The following is an 8,219-nucleotide window of genomic DNA, read 5'->3' on the forward strand; positions in this document are numbered from 1 at the left end:
TGCATGCTTTCACAACAGGAAGTCGGATCCTGGAGATCCCCCTTCCCTACTCAACACAGGCTTGGCAGCTGTGGGCCTTTGGTGCCCGGCGCTCAGGCCCGAGTCCCACGGCCAGGGCAGCGAGCTGCCCTTGCACTGGCCGGAAGTGGCTGCAGAGCTCTTGATCTCCGAGGCCCCCTGGAAACTGTCAGCCTTCCCAGGCGCCAATGAGTGGGGCCTGGCTCAGCATTGGAGGTGCAGACTTGACTCAGGCCTCCCCCTTGGGAGAGGCGCCTTGCGTGCCCCAGCCTCCTTGGCCCCCCCCCCAAGCTCTTCCCAGGGGGCAGCCCCTGGATCTTGGCGGTTTGTCTCCCCCCTGGTGCACGTGAATCTTAACAAGATCCCCCCACTACTTAGTGCCTGCTCCCCAGATCCAACAAAAATGATGCATCGACTTGTGGACCAGCCTGTGTGTGTAGTGGAGGTGGGCAACGTTTTCCGGGAGGGGGCGTGTCACTAGTTCGTTCAGTTTTGCCGCCAGAACTGCCCAACTCTGCATTCGTTACATGGCAGAGGCAGTTGTGAACACACACACAGACGGTCAGTTGTGTTTGCCGACTTCGAAAGGCAGCAGCTAGCCCAGCCACCGTGGGCGCGGCTTCCAGGCCACGGCCACACCCTCACCTCTCCCCTTCCTGTCCTGCCACCTGTATAAACCCCATCCCCGGGCCAGGCCGGCCCTGGCGAATCAAGTGTCCACAGTAGTCAGTCTGTTAGATCACCAGAGAGGATCCGGACCTGACTCTTACCTGAGAGTCCTTCCACCATCACACGTTTGAATGTGGCTCATGTCGCAGGACAGTGAGCTAGTGACAGTTGTGGCGGGGGGTGGGGGTGGGGCGCTGGTTTTGCATTGTTTTGACCTCAAGACACGCTGTAGTGTGTGTGTGCACAGAGGTAGGCCAGGCTGGGCTTTGGCTCTCCCGTGCACACAAGGGCTCAATGGCCTCATTGAAATTCTTGTCATTTGGCTTTTTGGTCATCGGTGAGTTGGAAAGACTGAGCGGCCGCGGGGTCCGTTTCACATGACTGCTTCACGGGCTCTGCCCTCCTGCCAACTGGCGGGGGGGGCTCTGAGGAGCCGGGCTCACTGTGCATGGAGTTCCTGAGCAGCAGAGGAGCGACTCAGTGGCCAGCCCCGGGCACTAGCCACAGGTGCTGTCAGGGCAACATCCAGGCAAGCTGGCCATGGCCATTCCCCAGGGCTCTGTGGCCCTGGAGCTGATAGGCCAGGCGTTCCTGTGGACAAGGCAGGCAGCCAGCGGGGTACTGGGGACAGAGGGCGTGCCCCATGTGACAGGGAAAGGGCAGCTACCGTGGGTCCTGTTCTGGCCTCCCAACCTCATGTACATGGGGCTCTGAACGTTAATGCTGACGCATCCAATAAAACTTTATTTACAAAAATGGGCCATCGGTCAGAGTTGGCCTACAGGTCTTCGTTTTCTGATCCATTTCACAAAGCAGCCAGACCAGTGTCCCTTCTGGCTCTAGTGTGACAGAATGAACAATGACCGTAGGCCTGCGGGAAGGCAAGGAATGAAGCTGAGGATCACGCCAGGGCCGCTCGCCCTGCTTCCTGCTCTTCCTGAGGGGCACTGGAAAGAATAAATCAACGGGATAATTTTTTTTATTATTTGTTCCCTTACATCATTGTTCATTTTGGGGACCATATCTTATCCCCTCAGGTGTGGTCCCCGTAATTCTCCCACCACCAAAGCCCCCCAATCCATCACCACAGTCCCTCGTGCTCGTCCCTCCCTGTTCTGACCCCCTCGCTCCACATCGTCTCTGGCATTTCTGTCTTTTCCAGTGTGGGCCAGTATTGCTGGGGTGAGGTGGCATCTCGTTGTGGTTCTGAGTTGCGTTTCCCCGCTCATAAGCTGCATGTTTTTTCTTGTGCCTGTTCCGGATGTGTACATGTTTGTGCACCGTCAGAGGCTGTTGTTGTGCTCTGGTACAACACGGGACAGCAGGTGGCCTCATGTGGGACGCCCCGTCACGTGTTGGCTCTTGTGTTCTCGATGGCTGCGCTAGGGCTTCCGGAGCCGATCAGGACGTTTCTGCCACTCGGAGGACATTGCATTTCTTGGACTTAAGAGACTCATGTCTTTCTTCAGGTTGGAGGTGTTCTCAGCCCCTCATCGTACAAAGAATCGTTCTGTCCCTTCCTCTCTTTGACGCCCACAATCCCGTTGTCCACTTGATGGTGTCCCATAGGTCTCCCCTGCCTGCCCACTTTGTTCTTTTTCTTTCTGCTCCTCAGACTGGATCCTTTCTATTCTCCTACCACCTTCTGCCTGGTCAAATGTGCTGCTGAGCCCTTCTTGTAAATTTTTCATTAAAGTGCTTCTCTCCAGTTTCAGGACTTGGTTCCTTTTTATAATTTTTATCCTACTGATATTTGCATTTTTGTTTGTACATTTTCCTGGTTTCCTTCAGCTGTCTGTTTCCTTTTAGCTCTGTAACTCTAAGACAGTCTTTTCCAGTAAGTCCAATGTTAGAATTTCTCAGGGGTAGGTTCTTACAATTCATTTTGTTCCTTTGCATGGATGTTGTCTGTTTCTTTGTGTGCCTTGTGATTTGTTTTGTTTAAAAATGAACATCTGGCCGTATGAGGTGCTAGCACGGACACTGGTATTCTCATCATTCCCCAGATGTGCTGAGGGATTTTTGTTTCATTTTTATTTTTCTATTCTGTAAACATTAAAATTTTCTTCACACAAACCTCACATATCACTTTGCTCTATTGGAGGAACGGTGTTGGATCCTGCATCTTTCCATGTTTACATTGGTCCACAAATCGTTTCTTTCAGAACCGTTTCAGAATCGTTTCTTTCAGATTTGTCTATCAAATATATTTTGTTTTCAAATTTATTAATTTTGGCTTTCAGTTTATTTTTTTTTAAAGATTGATTTATTTATTTATACAAGAACCGGGGTACAGGCCAGATTTGCTGGAGGGTGAGAGGATTCACCAGACACAGAGCGGGGAACAGAACAGGCAGACTGACAAAATACACTGCTGAGGGGAGCAGCGGGCTAGACAAAAAAGTCTGCCATACCATGTGGGACTCTCGCTGGCCAGCCGGGATCAAAACGGCACTGAAGAGGCTGTGGACAGCTTCACAGCGCTGTGCTCAACTGCCTGCGCCACCAGGGGAGGCCCTTGGCTTTTAGTTTATAATTCCTTTTTATGCTTTAGAGAAAGAGAAATTAGAAGGAAAATTGTGTGTGAGAACTGTTTTAAATTTAAAGGAAAGGTAGTATTTTCATTCATTCATTAAATAATTTATAATGCCTGCTATGTTTTAAGTTGGATACTAGACAACAGGAAAATTAAAATATATATTTTTATACTGAGAGAGAAGTTAATTCAGCATTTAAATCCTACTAGAACTACAGGGATGCTCTGCTAGAAATTCTGAACCAGAATTTTGGTCACACTGGCTTTCCCTGGCTCCACCCGTCACCACCTTATATGCTCCCTGGTGTGTCGGTCTGCCCTGTTGGTACCATTTTCATTTCTGAAATAGCTTCTAATCTTAATTTTACAGCTTGAATGGGCACAGTCTGCTGTTTTCTGTTCACTTTGTGCCTTACATTTTTAAAAAGTAATTTCAGGCTTACACAAGAAGTTTTTGTCTCACCCCCCCCCCACCCCCCTACATAGTTTTAAAAAAATACAAACTCTGCAGAATGTTCAATTGACCTTTGCTTGCTACTTCCTCATAATTCAATTCAGGTTGTGGTTTTGTTAGTTTTTACCAAAATACCACAGAAATGATACTGTGTTCTCAGTGGATGGTATAGGAAGGCAGAGGGCATGAAGCCCTCTGGCAGTATTGGTCGTGCTGGGACAAGGCGGCATCTACTGGGTTCCTTCACTGTAAGGCTACTTTCCCCATGGTCACTACCAGTATTTTATGGAAAGATACTTCGAGACCGTGAGCTTTTCCTCATAAACTTCTACCTGCTAGCTTTAGTGTCTGGGATGACTGGCCCTCTGGTCTGTCCCGGGCTCTCCCTTTGCTCTCACTGGCTTCGCCATCTCATGGGCCCCAGCAGGCAGCAGGCAGGACGCACTCAGTTCTCAGGAGGGGTCTGTGCGTAACGAGGTCTGTTGCTGACCCTCCATGCTTCAGCAAAATGATAGTGATAATGTACTCACACACCAAACAGTGTAAAAGCAAGTGTTAAAAGTGTTAGAGGAAAATGTGAACAATCTCCATGAAAAGTGCGTGGGAGATCATTGTACTATTTTGCAACTTTTTTTGCATGCCTGGCTTTTTTCCAAATATAATGTCAAAGAATGTAGCAGTTTTAATTGAGATACCATCAAAACCTTCACAGATACTCGAAAAAAATCAAAATCAGCCTAGAGATTTAATTTACCAGCATTTGAATATATTCAAATTTTATTACCGTTGTTTATAGAAATTTAACACTAGCATCTGTGTAACACCCTCTGAGGCAGAGGGAGAACACCACACACAGTTCTTGCACACTAAGGTAACAGTACCGTTGTCGACAAGACGGATTCAGTTAAGCACACTGGACAGAGCAGCCAACTCAAGGTGAAGATTCCAGTTTTAGAACACAAGTGAATCTATCATTTAGCGAACATGACAAGTAATATTAAAACGGCACACAGACTTACAGAAATTCAGAATTTCCCCCTCCAATTAAAAGTAGAGACAGGTTTGCAATATAGAAACCTGAACATTACAGCACTCAGGGTCGAGCAAAGCACACATACAGACACACTTGCCACACAGTGCAATTTTATTGTGTAAGACATGAATAATAGTGCACTTAAGTCCAAGTGTCACATTCAAATATATCAAGAGTGCAGTCCAGATACCCGGCTAGCGAAGAAACACACATTCTTTTTAACTAAGTTGTGCAAGGACATCATTTTAGTGTGGGTGGTACTGGATCCACAAAGACTCTGAACAACAGAACTCAGGTGCATTTCTGTTGACCAGCCCACCTCTCTAATAGGTGCATTTTTAAAAAAGAAGCAAATGTCTTGGGCAGACAGACACGAGGCAGTGTTGTAACGACTCATTTTCTTACATGTCACCAGCTAGTTGTCTGCAGCCTCACACCAGAATGGCTCTTGGTCAGGAAGCCTTGTCAGAATGGACTTTCCAGGACAATGTAGTAGCTGCAGTGAGCCCCAAATCTTTCACCAAATTCAGCACAAACTAGTTTTGCAGAGTAGCTCAAGAGAGAAGACAAGGTTTCCGACAGGGAATGCAGACAAGTTCAGACTTTCTAAGGCCTAGTCCTAGTAGAGCCTCAGGGGTCTCTTGGGGCATTTGGTTTAAGGAAGAAACTGCAGACACTGGATTTTAAAGATGCAGTGAAGGTAGAAGTTGTTTTATTCAAGGAAACAAAAGTTAGAAAACTGAGACTGTGAACACACAAGCGTTTCATATTATCTAAGACTAAATATTAATGGGACGTGTTCTTGTCAGGGCGGTGAGGTGCATAAAGTGACTGTGGCGCTGGTAGGAGAGGCGCAGGCCAGGTCAGAATCAGCAGCCCTGACCTGTCGCTGGAAGGCGCTCAAACCTGGCAGCAGACTGGATGGTCTCACTGTGCTAAGCCTCCAGGCGGCCAGGACATCGCTGATTCCGCCTAGTGTCATTCTGGCCCAGGAAATGCCTTCCTCATGAGGAGCGTGCTAATGCCCCCTTGTGGTTTTCGGTTCCTTCCGTTTGGGTTCACAAAGACCGAAACTTATGCCTCAGGGTAAGGTCAGATGATGAGCGAGACTGGTGTTCTAATTAAAACTGGCAAAGTAGCTAATCCTGAAGCCATGCAACTACAAGAGTGACATCTGTAAGCAAATTTGCTTTAATGCAGCAAAATCTTCCCATTTTTCTCTACAAGAAACAACTACTGGTCAGTTCTTTTCCAGGACAGTGATTTTTAAATTTGATACAACTACTAACTGAATCAAAGATGAAAATCTCATTAAATACCATCCTTTAAAATGAAAAGCAATGATATTTCATCTCTATAAATCACACCTTAGAATTTAAAGTTTTAAAATTCCCCATTTGGGATCTTAAGTGTCTACTGTCTTCCAAAGTTTTCCCAAAAATCATTTTCAAACCTTGCTTTATAGTCCTAATTTTTCTTGAAAATAAAATACATTTATCGGTACTTTTAAAACCTATTTTACAATTTTTCCTTTCTTTTTCCTGTTTAATAAAATCAAAATGATAAAGTTTTCATTAACTATTGAAAAAGTATCACCACCAAAAGTTTTAATATTTTTGTATGATCAGTGAACTCTGTTCTTCTGATTTAAAAAAAAAGTAATTTAAATCAAAGGTTTCTTGAACTGCTGACAGATGATTCTAACAGATTCTTTAAAAAAAAAAAAAAATTATTTGTGGGGCCTACTTTTCACATCCCCAAACTGCACACCAGCTTTCCTGGTCATGAGTAAGGAGCACGTCACCTGCATCCGAGTCCTTCCCCCGCCCCATTACTGCCGGCTCTTCCATGGCTTTGCTTGCTCAGTGGTTCTGCCAGTGTTCTCAAGAAAAATTTTAAAGTCACATTGACTGAAGACAAGTCTCCACACTTAATGTTTAACAAGTATCTTCTTGTGACGATGTTCAAGGTGTTCTTCCCATCTAGGGCACAGGTGGGTAACGTAGTAGTGTCTCTAAAAGCCTCTTTGAATGATGATGATTATGCACTTCTGACAGAGTTCTCGCGTGGGGAAAACCCAAATATTTGCATTATTAGATGACTCCTTTACAAATACACTAATGCCAAAGTTTGCTTTTATGACCCATAAACATAACTGAGGTTTGAGTGTCCTGACAACCGAGAGTCTGTCTCAATAAGAACCCAAGGCTGCTCGCAGTGCTCTGGGCGCGCACCAGGAAGTGGGCACAAATCGACAGCACCGGTTTCTCTGTAACAAGCCTAGTAAAAGCCCTCTTTGGGGCTCCATCCAGTGGCCAATCACATAACCAGGGGGTCCTTCTAAAGATGCAGTGAAAGCTCTGGAGCTTGAGCCCACTGTAGAATCTCCGGTCCCTTTCAAATTCCACATAGTTATCCAAAATCGATGGCTCACAAAGATGAGCCTCTCCCTACCAAAAGAAAATGATAAAACCTAACGCTGTCCCTACAAAGGGGCCGCTCTTTCTGGCTGCTTGTGTCTACGCAGTGTCTTTTGCTTTTCTGTCCCTTTTCTAATAAACCTGCTCTTTAAATATAAAAGAAAAAAAAATAAAGATGCAGTAAAAGGATCTCCAGCTGGTCTTCCTTTTGGGTCCACAAGCTAAGAAGGAAAGGACTCTCTCTTCATATCTAGTCTTGAGACATAGGAGGAAAAAATAGGGGCTGCGTGCACAAAAGCAGCAGGTCGTTTTGAGGGGCCGTAAAAAGCTGGGATGTTTGCTCTTTATAAAAACTAACACAGGCGTTTAGGGCAATGCAGAGCTGTGGCCAGCAGAGCGCGGCTTCCCCTCCTTGCCTGGCCAGTCGGTGCCGCCCCGGCGCCCCATGGTGCCTCATCACAGCCAAGAAAATACCCAAGAATAGAGCTGAGGTTGGAGGAAAAGGCAGGCGAAGTCACCAAGAAAGTTCCGACTGTGGGTTGTCGTCTGGCCTTTTGCTACCAGTCTGAGGAAATGGGAAAAGGGTGCAGCTTCGGCAGCTGGGGACAGGCACCTCTCGAAGGCTCTGCCTGTGGCCACAGACTTCGCTAGAGTCGATTTTTTAAAATTCTATTTTTAGCTCAATACATAGATCTAAAGCAGGTTCAGTTTGGGAGTGGTTTACACTGAATGGCTGTGTACAGATGGGGTGAAGTGCTAAAAAGGTTACTCTTCAACTCTCCCATTAAAGAAAAACCAGAGTTGGTCGCATCTAAACCAAGCAGGGCCACGAGCCAAAAGGTACGGGCAAGCTGCGCACTGCGGCCACCCCGTCCGGAAGAGCCCCGCACCCCAACCTGCCTCTGGAAGCTGAGATGTAACAGCTGAGTCGTGTTCACAAACTTTCACCTCCACTGAGTTCCACTGGCCTCACACTGAATGGACACCAGCAGGCAAGATAAATTGTCAAAAGGCTTAAGCCAACATGAAAGTTTTAACCTCAATATTAGTAAACTCTTAAAATACTTAAAATCAGACGAAACAATGAAT

This window comes from Talpa europaea (assembly GCF_964194135.1).
Source record: "Talpa europaea genome assembly, chromosome: 4".
Classification (NCBI taxonomy): Eukaryota; Metazoa; Chordata; class Mammalia; order Eulipotyphla; family Talpidae; genus Talpa; species Talpa europaea.